Consider the following 18230-nt stretch of genomic DNA (forward strand, 5'->3'; position numbering starts at 1 on the left):
GCAATGCTTTGAGGAGAATGTAGTTATGAAAATTCCTATAGGAATTCCAAGGATGAATTGAAGTGGCCTACGTAGATGCCAATGAGGGAAGCCCAGTGGGTGCCTCAGAAGGGGACTGGAATGTAGACCTGTCGTTGTCCAGCCCCTGGAAAAGCGACCCAGATACATGACCTGAGCTACATGATAGATGCTCAAGTTATGAAATGTCAATGGAAACATGACAATTTCCTTTGCCTCCTCCTGAAGCTGCTAATGAACTAAAAGATTGTAGAAAACATTAAGAAGAAAAGATGGCTGAAGACGGCTTTGGATAACAGTCTCCGAGTTCAAGAGCCAGCATTTAGCCGACAGGTGGATAGTAGGACTCTCATGAGTAGCCCTAGCTGGCTTCCAGTGGGTCCTCCCTGGAATAGAATGTGGTTTTCTTTGGCCTGTGCTTCCACAGTGACCTCAGCAATGGCTGAGAAGCTCATCTAAGGTATGGGGCACCAGTTATGCATTAGCTGGTCCCCTGGACCAGAGTTCATTGGACTCTGTAGTCAGCTGCTGGTTATGTACAGAACTGGACTACAGAAAGTAATAACATGTGGACAGATGTCCCTGACCACACGCAGAGTAGAAGTTTGGTTGAGAGCTAGAATGAGCAATTAAAGCACCTAATGACTGGGGGTGATTAGGCAAGAAAAGGCGGCTGACTCATACGATGAATGTGTGTTTCATCTGATTATATGGGTAGTAAAGGGGAGACACCTTTGGACAAGTTTCTGGAATGTGGATTGGGAAGAAAGGAGCAGAGTTTGATGCATTCACAGCAATTCTGCTTTCTTCCTGTCTCACAACATTTTTTTCTTGTTTTCCCTCATTCAAATGGGCTGGTTCTGAGACTGCTCTTGTGGGTCTGGAAAAGGAAATTAGTATTCAGAACACTATTTTTTAAAAAAGAAATGTTTTTAAAAATTATTTACTTATTTGCTGTTGGCTGCACTAGATCTTCGTTGCTCTGTGCGGACTTTCTCTAGTTAGAGCAAGCGGGGGCTACTCTCTAGTTGTGGTGTGCTGGCTTCTCATTGTGGTGGCTTCCTTGCCGCAGAGCACAGGCTTGAGGCATGTAGGCTTCAGTAGTTGCGGCTCCCAGGCTCTGGAGCTCAGGCTCAGTAGTTGTGGCACATGCAGTTTGTTGTCCTGCAACATGTGGGATCTTCCTGGACCAGGGATCAAACTCGTGTCTCCTGCCCTGGCAGGCTGATTCTTAGCTACTGCACCACCAGGGAAGTTCCAGAACACTGTTTTAATTGCTTTGAATTTGACTCAGTGTATTCTTAAGGGAACAGTGAGTTGAGTAGCATGTCATGTGCTTAAACCAGGCTGTCTCACTGCCTAGTGGTGGAAACAGGCTCATCACGCTTACTCTTTCTAACTCTAGTCCTGTTTCCTCAGCATGGACAGAAGAGGAAACTCTGGCAAGACTGTGCCTGCAGCCTGCTCTATGGTTAGGCTGGGATTCTCAGCTAGGAAGGCTGAAAAAAAGGTAATAAATGGAAGCAAATGGAAACTGCAGAGGATGGAAAGGAGTTAGGTAGCTGGGTGATGATGCTAGGAATAGGCATCATCACATTTTTCCTGGGAGAACAATCTCAGAACAAGAGAATCAATACTTGTAGCTGTTTCAGATGTACTGTTGAGTCATGGCCAAGGCTAGGCAAAGCCCCCAGATTTGTTTTCCCCTGAGAAGGAGAACTGGACTGAAGCCATACTATAAGATTCATCTGAAAAATGTACTTGGGAAACTTGGAGAAAAGCTTAATCAACAGCATCTTATGATGAATCACTTGAGTGAGAGCAGGTTGCAAGTGCCATTTGGGTGATGTTCTATTGATTGTGTTTATTGTATTGAATCTTTTGTGGTTTTAAAAGAAACCTATCTTTGAACTGGAAGAGGAATCACAGGTGTAGCAGCTATAGCTGATACCATGGCCTGCTGTGAACCAAGATGACAGCCTGCTGAGGCAGCTGGATGTGATGGGAGATGATTTGCTGCCTGCCTTAGATATCAGGATCTACTTTGCTCTTTCAACAATACCAGATGTGAATGCAGATAGAGTGCTTTACAAGCCTGTCTTGATGGAATCAGGATGATCCTCCAAAGGGCGAATCCTGGTTTGATATGATTATCATATATCATTGGTAATTTATGCCTGGAACTTCAGAAAGAAAAATTATGGAGAGTTTTACGATTTACTTAAAATGAACTGTATCTAGGAGTTTCATAGGCTCAATGAACAGAGCTTCTGAATGTCACTCAAACCACAATCATATGGTGGGAAACATCTGTTGTGCCTTAATCAATATTAGCCACAATCTACTAAGAGGAACTTTCGGGTTTGGGGCATTGGATTTGGTACATGAAGACAAGTGGAGATAGGGGGTGACATCATGATAGTAAAGATCTGTTAACCTGGAAAATGACAACTAGTGAGATAGCTACAGGCTTGGCATTGGGTCTGGAAAGATGATGAGGCGATAAGAGAATGGACTTTTCTTATTTCTAATCTGATGGAGTGCCAGGCTTGATAATATCTCTGGGGGAAGGCATGAGCCTTGGCACGTTGCTTACAACAGAATCTGATATACTTAAAAGGGCAGTGCCCGAGGATACAATAGAGATTCAGGCTAGGAGGGGTCATTTGCAGAAAAACTGAACACAGCCTAAGCTATGGCAAGATATCACCAGAAAGTAGGTTCGTTTTTTTTGGTTCCATTACACCACGGTGCTAATAATTTAAAATATACTTATATTCCCTGTGGCATATGTTGGTTAGATTTTGACAAGTTAAGGATCATTGTTGACCACATAGAATAGCAGGCCTGGACTTCAAACCTTACGAAATTGAATCTGCATTTTAACAAGACCCCCAGGTGAACTGTATGTGCATTTAAGTTTGGGAGACACTGAAATAAGCTTTTTAAAATCCTTCTTATGATATAGGATTGCTTCTATTTCTCTCAGTGGATCTGAAAGAATAACTAGGGACCTTGCCTGATTTTGATATTTGTGTGTGTGTGTACTCAGTTGTTCAGTCATGTCTGACTCTTTTGCAACCCCATGGTCTGTAGTCTGCCAGGCTTCTCTGTCCGTGGAACTTTTTAGGGAAGAATACTGGAGTGGGTTGCCACGCCCTCCTCCAGAGGATCTTCCCAACCCAGGGATCAAACACACTTTTTTTGTGCCTCCTGTATTGGTAGGTGTATTCGTTACCAATAGCACCACTTGGGTCAAGTGCCAAATGTTTATCCCTTCCCTTGTTTATCAGCTTCCCTGGTGGCTCAGCTGATAAACAATCCACCTGCAATACAGGAGACCTGGGTTAAATCCCTGGGTTGGGAAGATCCCCTGGAGAAGGAAAAGGCTGCCCACTCCATTTCTCTGGCCTGGAGAATTCCGTGGACTGTATAGTCCGTGGTGTTGCAAAGAGTTGGACACGACTGAATGATTTTCACTCATTCACTCAAATGTTTATCCACAACATCCAGGTTAAGTTTTTCTTGCTTCATTTCACCCAAACATCTCTATTGGTAGATGGTTGGGGACAGCTCTGAGTTTCACTCAGACCACAAATACATGGTGGGAATATCTGTTGTGCCCAAATCAATACTGGCCACTATATACTAAGAGGGACTTGTGGGTTTGTGGAGTTGGACATGGCTACATCTAAATCCTCTCCTGGCTCCTTTGACTTCATCTTCCCTTTCATTTCATCTTACAACTTGTATTAGAGTTCTCCTGAAACACGGAACCAATGGAAAATGCATTCATATATATATATATATATATATATATATATATATATATATATATAGCAATCATGCATATATATATATATATTCCTATATATAGGAATTGTCTTGCATGATTATGGAGGCTGAGAAGTGCTGTGATCTTCCATCTATCTGCAAGCTGGGGACACAGGAAAAAAGTTGGTGGTGTAATTCCAGTCTGAAGGCTGGAGAATCAGGGTAGTTGATGGTATAAATTCCAGTGCAAGATCAAAAGACAAATAATCCAGCTTGAGCAAGTAGGCATAAAGATAAAAGGGAAAAATTCCTCCTTTCTCTGCTTTTTGTTCTGTTTTGGCCCTAAATTGATTGTATAATGCTTATCCATATTGTGGAGGCCAGTATATACTTTACTTAGTCCACTGATTTTGAAGGAGGAAACAGAACAGGCTCTGTCTTGAAAGCAGGACTCCATCTTGGGTTGGACTGTGGACTTTGAGCTATATGCCCAGTATCTATGGAAATGACATACCAACTGGAAAACCAGGCCCCCAGAAGGAAGAACCCCAGGGCTCTCCATCACCTAAAAGAATACCCTAATTATTTGTTTAATTGAATAGAATCATTTGTTCTATTATGCTTATTGAGGTATGACCACAGTTTAGTTCAGTTCAGTCGATCAGTCCTGTCTGACTCTTTGCAACACCATGAATTGCAGTAAGCCAGGCCTCCCTGTCCATCACCAACTCCTGGAGTCCACCCAAACCCACGTCCATTATGTCAGTGATGCTATCCAACCATCTCATCCTCTGTTGTGCCCTTCTCCTCCTGCCCTCAATCTTTCCCAGTATAAGGGTCTTTTCAAACTAGTCAGCTCTCTGCATCAGGTGGCCAAAGCATTGGAGTTTCAGCTTCAGCATCAGTCCTTCCAATGAATATTCAGGACTGATTTCCTTTAGGATGGGATGGTTGGATCTCCTTGCAGTCCAAGGGACTCTCAAGAGTCTTCTCCAACACCGCAGTTCAAAAGCATCAATTCTTCAGCACTCATCTTGCTTTATAGTCCAACTCTCACATCCATACATGACTACTGGAAAAACCATAGCCTTGACTAGACGGACCTTTGTTGGCAAAGTAATGTCTCTGCTCTTTAATATGCTGTCTAGGTTGGTCATAACTTTTCTTCCAAGGAGCAAGCATCTTTTAATTTCATGGCTGCAGTCACCATCTGCAGTGATTTTGGAGCCCCCCAAAATAGTCTGACACTGTTTCCACTGTTTCCCCATCTATTTCCCATGAAGTGATGGGACCGGATGCCATGATCTTCGTTTTCTGAATGTTGAGCTTTAAGCCAACTTTTTCACTCTCCTCTTTCACTTTCATCAAGAGGCTGTTTATTTCTTCTTCACTTTTTGCCATAAGGGTGGTGTCATCTGCATATCTGAGGTTATTGATATTTCTCCTGGCAATCTTGATTCCAGCTTGTGCTTCCTCCAGCCCAGCGTTTCTCATGATGTATTCTACATATAAGTTAAATAAGCAGGGTGACAATATACAGCCTTGACATACTCCTTTTCCTACTTGGAACCAGTCTGTTGTTCCATGTCCAGTTCTAACTGTTGCTTCCTGACCTGCATACAGATTTCTCAAGAGGCAGTTCAGGTGGTCTGGTATTCCCATCTCTTTCAGAATTTTCCAGTTTATTGTGATCCACACAGTCAAAGGCTTTAGCATAGTCAATAAAGCAGAAATAGATGTTTTTCTGGAACTCTCTTGCTTTTTCAATGATCCACCAGATGTTGTCAATTTGATGACCACAGGCCTATTGATAATTGTCCACTGTTAACTACCTAGGCTTAAAGGCCTATGATCACAGGTTAACTTTGATTGTATCTTGTTTTTTTTTTCCTTTGTTCAGACTAGTTTCAAGGAACCTTACACACTTAGAGTTTATAAGGTTTTCACAAAAACTGGTCAGGGTCCTTGGCTAAGAGAAGATTCTGCCTTGGGCCCACCGATATAATAAACTGCCCTCCACTATCTGCATTGTCCTTCTGAGTGAGTTTGTGTCCTGGAACACATGGCTAGAACAATTTCAATGCTAATTTCATGAAGAAACACACTTATAAACACACCCAGAAATAAGGCTTAATTCTGGGCACCCTGTTGGTATAGTCAGGTTGACAAAGAAAATTAACCATCACACAAAGAAATTTTTTTGTTCTCCACCTTTTCTATGTTTATCACTCCAATTTTAACTCTAGGTGGTGTCAATGTAAGAATAATTGCAGAATTATTATAGATTATTATTGCAATTGTATTATTATAGAATTATTATTATAATTGTAGAATTGTAGAATAATTTATAACTAGAGGCACATTCAAGATAAGCAGGCATAATTTCCTAATTTTAGAAGAGAGAACTATGTGGCCTAGAAAAATTAAGTGACTTTGTAATCTATTGTGGGTGAAATTTCATATAGTGTACATGTTGACATTTAGGAAAAATAAATTATGCCAGATGGAGTGGGCAATAGTCTCCAATGGGTCTCATAAAATAGATTATCTTACAAGGTACACAAAGAATCTATTTGAAAAAGGCCCTGTGATAAAAATCACCATAGGCCACTGAAACAGCATTCAATACAAGTTTCCCTCTGGATGTTTTTACTGACAGGAGCAAAGGTATTGGACTGTGGAAGGTGGCTAGCCTCACCACTATACCATCAACGCCCTAAGGTATTTGACTCTGAAAGAAAGGAAATGTCTTTGCTTTAGGCTGTGAATTTGGGAATACAAACTTGTCTTGATAAACACATTTTTTCCTGTTTCACAAGCACTTTGTGTAACAAAATTCTGTCTTAGGTTATTTCAGCGGAATTACGGGTAGGCAAAGTCACCGAATACCTGTTTTATCTCCATTAATACACAAAAGAAGATTAGTGCCCAAAAGGATGGGATTTAAGCAGTGTGTAAACTGGGACTGTGTCTGTTTTGTTCATAGTTGTATTTTTATACTTACATAGTGGTTTGGCCTTAAAAGATAGCCTTTTATTTGTATTTGATGTTACCTAAGTCATTTAAAATTTAACTGAGAAGGCAAATCATGTAAATTTAATATATAGGTAGAAAGCGTAAGGTATAGTTTGGGCCGAGGCAGAAAAGAAGGAGAGACGACCTCAATGGAAGTTAAGTTACCTTTATTTAGGCAAGGAGGGGTGACAGTCGGCCTAACAACCAGACTGAGAGCACGAGGGATCAGGGAGGCTTCATATTTAAAGGGAGATTTGTGGAAGCAATAAGGGAAACTTTAGTCAGGCAGGATGTTTTGGGTATTCTTTAGTTAAGATGGCTTTTGTAGTTGGGCAGAGGGTTGATAAGTCCTCTGGGCAGGGGGTGATAAGTCCCTGGTAGATACAACTGGTCTGGAGCATCAGGGTGGGACCTAAAGTTCAGTTTTTTTTTTTTTCTCAGAAGTTAGATGATTCAGCAAGGGCCTTTGAGACTGTTGTTTTCTTTTCTGGGCCCAAAAACTCCTTCAGGAAGACAAAGTGAAAATTCAAACCATGTTGAAATTGTTCTAGAAGCACTGCTAAAAGAGGTTTATAGATACTGGCATAAAATCAACTAGGGGCGATATGACCATGGCTTAGAATATTGTGGGGTGAAATGAACATTCATGAAAAAAATGGGATTTGAAGACGGGCAAGATCTACACAGGCAGAATGTTAAATGAAACTTGTATAAACAAAGTAAGCACAGGAAAAGTAGGAACACGAATAGAATGACTTGGTTGGAGGCAGAGTCTTGCATGGGAATACAAGTCTGAGAATAATGATTGGTGAGATTATGGTGCATGCAGCCTGCTTGACTATGGATTTATACACACATACTTGGAAACTGGGAGTCCTTGTTTAATGGCAGGATGACAGAATTAAGAGTTTCTTAGAAAGATAAGCATGTCAATAGTCCCCAAGATGGAGGAGCAAAAGGACTGCAGGCAAGGGTTAGTTTAGGAGATAAAATCAGAAGCAGACTCTTGGGAACAACTCAGGAAGATTGGATTCTAAAGACACACAAAGAATTAGCTGAACTTAGTACCCATTAGATGAGATACATTCACTAATGCTTCATTCTTTCTACCTGTAACCTAGGGACTTAGAACTTTCTTAAAGAAAGATGAATATCATATGTAGAGTTAATCAATAATATACTCTTTTCAGTGTGAACAGATTAACACACTTTTATTAGCAATCTCTGAAGGTATGGGGGAAGAATAATATCCCAATACCCTTCAGTTCTGCTGCTTAGGGTTACTCCATGAGGGAACTATCCCTTTTAAAAAAGTTTTTCTCAAGATATTTCTAGGCAGATCTTGAAAAAGAATAAAATGTTGTAAATTATTGAGCCTCTATATGCCTCAGATTGCTCCTTTGAAAAATGGGGATAACAACATATAAGCACCCCAGGAGCTGTCCTGAGGATTAAATGAGTTAAAACATGTGAAATGTCCCACAAAGTATCTCAGGAAGTCTTAGCTCCCCTCCCCTACTCTTCCTCCTTTTTATATTTACTGCACCTGAAGTAGCCGTTTTTGAAATCATGCAACTGTTATACCGAAATGGCATTTCATCCCAAGTATAGTTTCTTAAAATTGTATAGTATCAAAATGATTAACTGTCAGTTCACAAAATTTTGATGTTCCATGACCAGATTTCTCAGACCACCTCAAAAGTACATACCACTCAAAGGAAAATGTGTTCTTTTTTATACACCGTGGGTCAGGACTTCCTCTGTTCTCATACTCTCAGTTCAGTTGCTCAGTCGTGTCTGACTGTTTGTAACCTCCATGGACTGCAGCACGCCAGTCTTCCCTGTCCATCACCAACTTTTGGAGCTTGCTCAAACTCATGTCCATTGACTTGGTGATGCCATCCAACCATCTCATCCTCTGTTGTTCCCTTCTCCTCCTGCTTTCAATCTTTTCCAGCATCAGGGTCTTTTCCAATGAGTCAGTTCTTCACATCAGGTGGCCAAAGTATTGGAGTTTCATGCTTTATCCTTTATTTATTGGAGTCTCATACTTTATTCTCTTATATTCTGTGGCACTAGACCCTCTGGGGTTTCATTCCACCTCTTGGACCAATCCATTTATAACTCTTCTACAGACTCACTCTCTTCTATCTGGCTGCCTGAATGCAAAGTATTCATCTCTCAATCCTGGACACTGTTTTCTCCTCTGTGTTTTCCTTCACTAAACAGTTTCATCTATGCCAACCTCTGCATGCATGCATGCTAAGTCACTTCAGGCTGTAGCCCATAATGCTCCTTGTCCATGGGATTCTCCAGGCAAAAATACTGCAATGGATTGTCATGCCCTCCTCCAGGGGATCTTCCTGATCTGGGATTGAACCTGCATTCTTACAACTCCTGCATTGGCAGGTGGATTGTTTATCACTAGCACCACCTGGGAAGCCCGATACAGGTCTACAATTCCCAAGTATACATTATGCCCAAACCTCTCCTCTGAGTTCCACATACAAATGAGTCCCTGCCTAGAAGATATTTCTCCTTGGATTTCTCAAAGGCACCACAAATCCACATGTCCAAAACAAAGCTTAAGTCCTCAGATCCAACTTGCTCCTTTTCTAGTATTTGCTGTCTTTAAAAACAGCACCTTTTATTATTTAGCCAGAAAACTACGAGTTATTCTCAACACATATCACTCATATCTGTTACCAAATTCATCACCAGCTGCCATCAATTTTACCTCCTAAATGTTTCTCTAATCAACCCTCCTTTTAAAAAAATATCTGTTTATTTGGCTGCGCCACATCTCAGCCGCAGCATGGGGGATCTTCAATTTTTGTTGTGGCGTGCAGCATCTTTCAGGTGTGGTATGTGAAATCTGGTTCCCTGACCAGGGAACAAACCTGTGCCCTCTGCATTGGGAGGGAAGTGCCCCTTGCAATGGGCCACCAGGGAAGTCCCAGTTCTCTTTTCTTAATTTCCACTGCAAACATCCCAGACTCAACGATCTCCCTGAACATCCTTTGGTTTCTCTACTATTTATTAATATTTTCTTTCTTTTAAGAATTATTTTCTATTTTACAAAATGAATATATACATCAGGTAGTAGCTTAAAACAGTAAATGAATTTAAAAAACAAACACACAAATAAATAAGTGCTCCCTGCTCCATCCATTATTCCTTACTCCACAGTGTAAATCAGTTTCAGCTTTTTTGTTGTTGTTTCATTAGATAATACTCCACATTTCTAAATAATGTGCTTATGTTGCCTTTTCTTGGTGTTAAAAAACAGATTATGGATTATATTCTTTCTGAGGATTTTGTTATTTTACACCCCCATTATACCTTACCCTTAATACCTTCATAGCCCTTTTTTTTGTTTGTTTTTGGTTAAATTAGTATTTATTATTTATGTTATTAAGATTATGGATTGAGTGTATGAAAATGTTTCTTTTCTTGCATCACTTTTTGCTTTGATCAGGAGTTAGTTATTACATTATTTTCACATTGGTTTAGTTTTTTATGTACCTATTCGTATTTTAACTCCAAACTAGTTAACAGAAGTGTCTAATCTCAACACATTCAAACAGAACAGGAGGTCACTCAGGTTCTTTTTCTTTCCTTTCTTCCTTATTTTTCTTCTTCTTCTGTTTTTTTTTTTGAGAACTCCTTTCTCAGACCCTCTGTATTCTGGGTCCAGTTTAGATTGGCTACTCTCTGTCCTTCTCTTTTCCAGTTCTCTATGGTTTTAATTGAGCATTCTTCTCCTCTCTTAACATAATATTAATAGTTATACTTCTTTCTAAAAATTCTTTGTTACCGCAGAGATTGCAATACACATTTTTAGTTCATCTCGGTCCATCTTTCAACAATGCTATGGTGATTCATGTGCAGTGCAGGTACCTTAGAGCAGTGTTTCCAGTTCCTCCCTCCTGATCCTTCCTATGACATTGCTGGCATTCATTTTACTTACACATCTGCTGTAAATACCCTGTAAACTGATACTGCTATTACTTTTAGCTATTATCTTTAGCTAAAATCAGAATAAGAAAGATAAAACATTTTCATTGTACCTTCATTTATTCCTTCTCTGATGCTCTTCTTTCCTTTATGTAGCTCTGAGTTTCTGACCTATAACATTTCCTTCTCTCAAAGAACTTCTAACAATATGTTCTGCAGGGTAGATCTACTGGTGATGAATTCCCTCATTTTTTGTCTGGGAAAGTCTCTTTGATTTTTTTCTTTTCACTTTTGAAGAATATTTTCACTGAGTATACAATCCTAGGTGAGTGACTTTTTTTTCCTCAACATCTTAAATATTTCACTACATTATCTTTCTTGCTTGTATAGTTTCTGATGAGGAACTGTTTGTAATTCTTATTGTATTTCCTCTGTATATAAGGCAATTTTTCTCCTTGTTGACTTATTTCAAGATTTTATGAGAAAGTGTCTTTGATTTCTATAGTATATGATAAGTTTATATGCAGTTTTTTTGTGTGTGTATATTTTTCTGGCTTGGTGTTTGCTGAGCTTTCTGGATCTGTGGTTTGGTGTCTATTATTACTTTTGGAACATTTAAACTATTATTACTTCAAGTATTTCTTCTGTTCCTTTCTCTCTTAGTTTTCTTTCTGGTATTGCAATTAAACGTATTTAACACCTTTAAAAAAGTTGTTTTTGGTTGTTTGTTTTTTCTTCTAGTTTTATTGAGATAATTGACATACTTCACTGTATAAGTTTAAGGTGTACAATGTAATGATTTGACATATGCATCATGCAGTGATTATCAAAATAAGCTTAGTGAACATTCATTATCTCATATAGAAACAAAATTAAAGATAAAGAAAAAATTTTCCTTGTGATAAGAACTCTTAGGATTTACTCTTTAAATCACATTCATGTATAATATATGGCATTGTTAATTAAATTTATCATGTTGTATGCTATATCTCTAGTATACTTATTAATCTAATAGCCACAAGTTTGCACATTTTAACCACCTTCATCCAATTTTTCTCTCGCCTATTCCAGAACTGGTAACCAAAAATCTGATCTCATTTTATATAAGTCTGTTTGTTTTCGAGGTGTAACTGATCTATAACATTATGCTAGTTCCTGTTACAAAGCATAGTGATTTGATACTTCTATACATTTCTATACAAAATGATCACCTTGATAAATCTAGCTACAATATGTTTCCATACAAAGATATTGCATAATTATTGACTATGATCACCACAGTGTACATTTCATATGCATGACTCATATATTTTGTAACAAAGTTGTATCTCTTAATCTCCCTCACCTATTTCTTTCCTCCCTTGACCCCCTCCCCTCTGGAAACCAATCACCTGTTCATTCTTCATATCTATGACTCTGTTTCTATTTTATATTTATTCATTTGTTTTTTGGGTTCCACATGTAAGCAAAATAATATAGTATTTGTCTTTCTTTTATGATTGATTTCAGTTAGCATAATACTCTCTAGGTCCATCATGTTATTGCAAATGGCAAGATTTCCTTCTTTTTTAATTCCATAGCATATATGGATATATATTACATCTTCTTTATTTATTCATCTATCAGTTGACACTTAGGTTCGTCCATATCTTATCTTTGTAAATAATGCTGCAGTGAACATAAGGGTGCATATAGCTTGTTTAATTAGTGTTTTGGTTTTCTTCAGATATATACCCAGATGTGGATTTGCTGTATCAGATTGTAGGTATATTTTTAATTTTTTGAGGAATCTCCATACTGTTTTCCATTGTGATTGCATCAGTTTATATTTTCACCAGTGGTGCATGAGGGTTCTCTTTTCTCTACATCCTTGCCAACACTTGTGATATGTAGACTTTTTAACAATAGCAATTTGACAGATATAAGTTGATATCTCATTGTGGTTTTGAGTTGCATTTCCCTGTGGTGTTGGAGAAGACTCTTGACAGCCCCTTGGACTGCAAGAAATCCAACCAGTCCATTCTGAAGGAGATCAGCCCTGGGATTTCTTTGGAAGGAATGATGCTAAAGCTGAAACTCCAGTACTTTGGCCACCTCATGCCAAGAGTTGACTTATTGGAAAAGACTCTGATGCTGGGAGGGATTTGGGGGAAGAGGAGAAGGGGACAACAGAGGATGAGATAGCTGGATGGCATCACTGACTCGATGGACGTGAGTCTGAGTGAACTCCAGGAGTTGGTGGTGGACAGGGAGGCCTGGCGTGCTGTGATTTGTGGGGTCGCAAAGAGTCGGACATGACTGAGCAACTGAACTGAACTGAACTGAACTGATGACTAGTGATGTTGAGCATCTTTTCATATGCTCATGGGCCATCTCTATGCCTTCTTTGGAAGAACAGTTTATTCAGATCCTCTTCCCATTTTTTTAAATTGAATTACTTATTCGTTTGGTGTTGGGTTATATGAGTCTTTGTATATTTTGGATATTAATTCATTGTCTGATACATTGTTTGCAAATATCTTCTCCAACTCAGTAGATTGCCTTTTCATTTTGTTGATAGTTTCCTTTGCTGTGCAAAGCCTTTTAGTTTGTTGTAATCCCATTTGCTTATTTTTGTTTTTGTTTCCCTTGCGTGAGGAAACATCCAAAAATATATTGCTTAAGACTAATGTGAAGGAGAGTACTGCCTATATTTTATTCCAGAAGTTTTCTGTTTGGGTCTTAGATTTCAAGACTTTAATCCATTTTGAGTTTACTTTGCATATAGTGTGAAATGGTAGTGCAGTTTGATTCTTTTGCAGATAGCTCTCCAGTTTTCTCAACCCCATTTATCGAAGATACTGTCTTTTCTTCATTGTATATTCTTGCCTCATTTCTCATAGATTAATTGCTGAAAAATGGATTTTTTAAAATATAAATTTATTTATTTTAATTGGAGGTTAATTACAATTAATTGCCCATATAAGTGTAGGTCCACTTCTGGTCTCTCTATTCTGTTCCAATTAGTCCTTGTGTCTGTTTTTGTGCCAGTACCATGCTATTTTGATTATTGTAGCTCTGTAGGATATTTTGAAATCAGGTTGCATTATACTTCCATCTTTCTCAAGATTGTTTTGGCTCTTTGGGGTCTTTGGGCTTCCATACATATTAGAATTAGTTGTTCTAGTTCTGTGAAAAATGTCACTGATATTTTGATAGGGAATATGGTCATTTTAATATTATTAATTCTTCAAATCCAAGGAAACAGTATATCTTTCCATATGTATGTATCATCTTCAATTTCTTTCATCAGTGTCTTTTGGTTTTTTGAGGACAGGTCTTTTGCCTCCTTAGTTAGATTTATTCCTATGTATATTATTATTTTTTATGTGATCATAAATGGGATTGTTTACTTGGTTTCTTTCTGATAGTTTGTTGTTAGTGTATAGAAATGCAACAGATTGCTCAATTAATTTTAATTGCAACTTTACTGAATTTACTGAACCCTCATAGTTTTTTGGTGGCATCTTTAGAATTTTCTATGTATAGTAGCATGTCATTTGCAAACAGACAGTTTTACTTCTTCCCTTCCATTTTGTCTTCCTTTAACTTTTTTTTTTTTACTCCAATATCTGTGGCTAGGACTTCCAATACTATGTTGAATAAAGTTTGAAAGAAAGGACATCCTTGTCCTGTTTACTCTTAGGGCAAATGCTTTCAGCTTTTCACCACTGAGGATGATGCGAGCTGTGGACTTATCAAATATGGCCCTTATTATGTTGTGATATGTTCCCTTCATGCCCACTTTATGGAAAGTTTTTTTTTTTATCACAAACAGATGCTGAATTTTGTCTAAAGCTTTTTCTGCATCTATTGAAAAACATTTGACTTTTAGTTTTCAATTGGTTTGTGTGGTTTATTACATGCATTGATTTGCAGATATTGAGCCATTCTTTGATCCCTAACATAAAACCTACTCTAACATGATGTTTGTTCCTTTATTGTATTGTTGAATTCAGTTTGCTGATATTTTGTTGAGGATTTTCCACCTATGTTCATCAGTGATATTGGCCTGTAATTCTCTTTTATATGGAATCTTTGTCTGGTTTAAAAAGTGATTTAGAAGGTAAAATTCACTCGGTCGTGTCCAACTCTTTGTGACCCCACAGATGGACAGAATACCAGACCACGTTACCTGCTTCCTGAGAAATCTGTGTGCAGGTCAAAAAGCAGCAGTTAGAACTGGACATGGAACAACGGACTGGTTCTAAATTGGGAAAGGAGTACATCAGGGTGGGATATTGTTGCCCCACTTATTTAACTTATATGTAGAGTACCTCATGTGAAATGCCAGGTTGGATGAAGCACAAGCTGGAATCAAGATTGATGGGAGAAATATCAATAACCTCAGATATGTAGATGACACCCTTATGGCAGAACATGAAGAAGAACTAAAAGGCCTCTTGATGAAAGTGAAAGAGGAAAGTGAAAAAGTTGCCTTAAAACTCAACATTCAGAAAACTAAGATCTGGTCCCATCATTTCATGGGAAATAGATGGGGAAACAATGGAAACAGTGACAGACTTTATTTTGGGGGGCTCCAAAATCACTGCAGATGGTGACTGTAGCCATGAAATGAAAAGACACTTGCTCCTTAGAAGAAATCTATGATCTCTATGACCAATCTACACAGTGCATTAAAAAGCAGAGATATGACTTTGCCAAAGAAAGGCCCATTTAGTCAAGGCTATGGCTTTTCTAGTAGTCGTGTATGGATGTGAGAGCTGAACTATAAGAAAAGCTAAGTGCTGAAAAATGGATTTTTAAAAATATAAATTTATTTATTTTAATTGGAGGTTAATTACTTTACAATATTGTATTGGTTTTGCCATAGTTCAACATGTATCCACCACAGGTATACACGTGTTCCCCATCCTGAACCTCCATCCCTTCTCCCTCCCCATACCATCCCTCTGGGTCGTCCCAGTGAACCAGCCCCAAGCATCCAGTATCATGTATTGAACCTGGGCTGGTGACTCATTTCATATATGATATTATACATGTTTCAATGCCATTCTCCCAAACCAGCCCACCCTCTCCCTCTCCCACAGAGTCCAAAAGACTGTTTTATACATCTGTGTCTCTTTTGCTGTCTCACATACAGGGTTATCACTACCATCTTTCTAAATTCCATATATATGTGTTAGTATACTGTATTGGTGTTTTTCTTTCTGGCTTACTTCACTCTGTATAATAGGTTCCAGTTTCATCCACCTCATTAGAACTGATTCAAATGTATTTTTTTTAATGGCTGAGTAATACTCCATTGTGTATATGTACCACAGCTTTCTTATTCATTCATCTGCTGATGGACATCTAGGTTGCTTCCATGTCCTGGCTATTATAAACAGTGCTGTGATGAACATTGGGGTTACACGTGTCTCTTTCAATTCTGGTTTCCTTGGTGTGTATGCCCAGCAGTGGGATTGCTGGGTGATAATGCAGTTCTATTTCCAGTTTTTTAAGGAATCTCCACACTGTTCTCCATAGTGCCGGTACTAGTTTGCATTCCCACCAACAGTGTTAGAGGCTTCCCTTTTCTCCACACCCTCTCCAGCATCTATTGCTTGTAGACTTTCGGATCGCAGCCATTCTGACTGGCGTGAAATGGTACCTCATCATGGTTTTGATTTGCATTTCTCTGGTAATGAGTGATGTTGAGCATCTTTTCATGTGTTTGTTAGCCATCTGTATGTCTTCTTTGGAGAAATGTCTATTTAGTTCTTTGGCCCATTTTTTGAAAGCATCGTTTATTTCTCTGGAATTGAGCTGTAGGAGTTGCTTGTATATTTTTGAGATTGGTTGTTTGTCAGTTGCTTCATTTGCTATTATTTTCTCCCATTCTGAAGGCTGTCTTATCACCTTGCTTATAGTTTCCTTTGTTGTGCAGAAGCTGTTAAGTTTAATTAGGTCCCATTTGTTCATTTTTGCTTTTATTTCCAATATTCTGGGAGGTGGGTCATAGAGGATCCTGCTGTGATTTATGTCAGAGAGTGTTTTGCCTATGCTCTCTTCTAGGCGTTTTGTATTTTCTGATCTTAGGTTTAGATCTTTAATCCATTTTGAGTTTATTTTTGTGTATGGTGTTAGAAAGTGTTCTAGTTTCATTCTTTTACAAGTGGTTGACCAGTTTTCCCAGCACCACTTGTTAAACAGATTGTCTTTAATCCACTGTATATTCTTGCCTCCTTTGTCAAAGATAAGGTGTCCATAGGTGTGTGGATTTATCTCTGGGCTTTCTATTTTGTTCCATTGATCTATATTTCTGTCTTTGTGCCAGTACCATACTGTCTTGATGACTGTGGCTTTGTCGTAGAGCCTGAAGTCAGGCAGGTTGATTCCTCCAGTTCCATTCTTCTTTCTCAAGATTGCTTTGGCTATTTGAGGTTTTTTTGTATTTCCATACAAATTGTGAAATTATTTGTTCTAGCTCTGTGAAAAATACCATTGGTAGCTTGATAGGGATTGCATTGAATCTATAGATTGCTTTGGGTAGTATACTCATTTTCACTATATTGATTCTTCTGATCCATGAACATGGTATATTTCTCCATCTATTAGTGTCCTCTTTGATTTCTTTCATCAGTGTTTTATAGTTTTCTATATATAGGTCTTTAGTTTCTTTAGGTAGATATATTTCTGTGTGGTTGTTTGTTTGTTTGTTTTTGATGCTGTAAGGCAGTGGCTGACAGCTTTATTGCTCTGGGGAGGGGAGGCCAGAGGCTCAGGAGCTCTTGGTGGGGTGGTTTCACCATCACAGGCTTCTGGCTGCACAGGATGGTGCTGGCTCTGTGGATGGCGGCCATGTGCAAATCCAGGTGGTACTTGTTCTTCCGGATCATGTGCTGGATGCTGCTGAGGGTGGCCTGGGCGTTCTTGTTGATGGTGGTCCACATGTAGGAAGTGGCCAGCTTGCACTGGCCGATCTCTTCATCACCACCACGACTCCTTTGCTGTCCGCCCCCGGCTCCACCCACAGTCTTGCAGTGAATGAGCCCATTATAGCGGAAGGAGTTGCGCGCTTTCAGGTTATTCAGCTCGGCCCTGTACATCTGCTTATTCCCCTTGATCAAGAAGCTGGAGCAGTTCCGCACGACCATCAATTGAAGATGCGCGGACATGGTGGTGACTCCTCTTGGTGCAGTGGCGGGAGACGGAAAGAGGAAAAATGGATGTTTTTGAACTGTGGTGTTGGAGAAGACTCTTGAGAGTCCCTTGGACTGCAAGGAGATCCAATCAGTCCATCCTAAAGGAGATCAGTTTTGAATATTCATTGGAAGGACTGATGTTGAAGCTGAAACAACATCAGGCCACCTGATGTGAAAAGCTGACTCATTGGAAGAGACCCTGATGATGGGAAAGATTGAGGGCAGGAAGAGAAGGGGACGACAGAGGATACGATGGTTGGATGGCATCACCAACTCAAT

General features: G+C 39.1%; 1 pseudogene; it reads right to left on the reverse strand.

Moving 5' to 3' along the window:
- Nucleotides 1-17527: 17527 nt before the first annotated feature.
- On the reverse strand, nt 17528-17960 carry LOC128048659 (60S ribosomal protein L28-like; annotated as a pseudogene).
- Nucleotides 17961-18230: the final 270 nt, after the last annotated feature.

Source organism: Budorcas taxicolor, chromosome 5 (assembly GCF_023091745.1).
Source record: "Budorcas taxicolor isolate Tak-1 chromosome 5, Takin1.1, whole genome shotgun sequence".
Taxonomy (NCBI): domain Eukaryota; kingdom Metazoa; phylum Chordata; class Mammalia; order Artiodactyla; family Bovidae; genus Budorcas; species Budorcas taxicolor.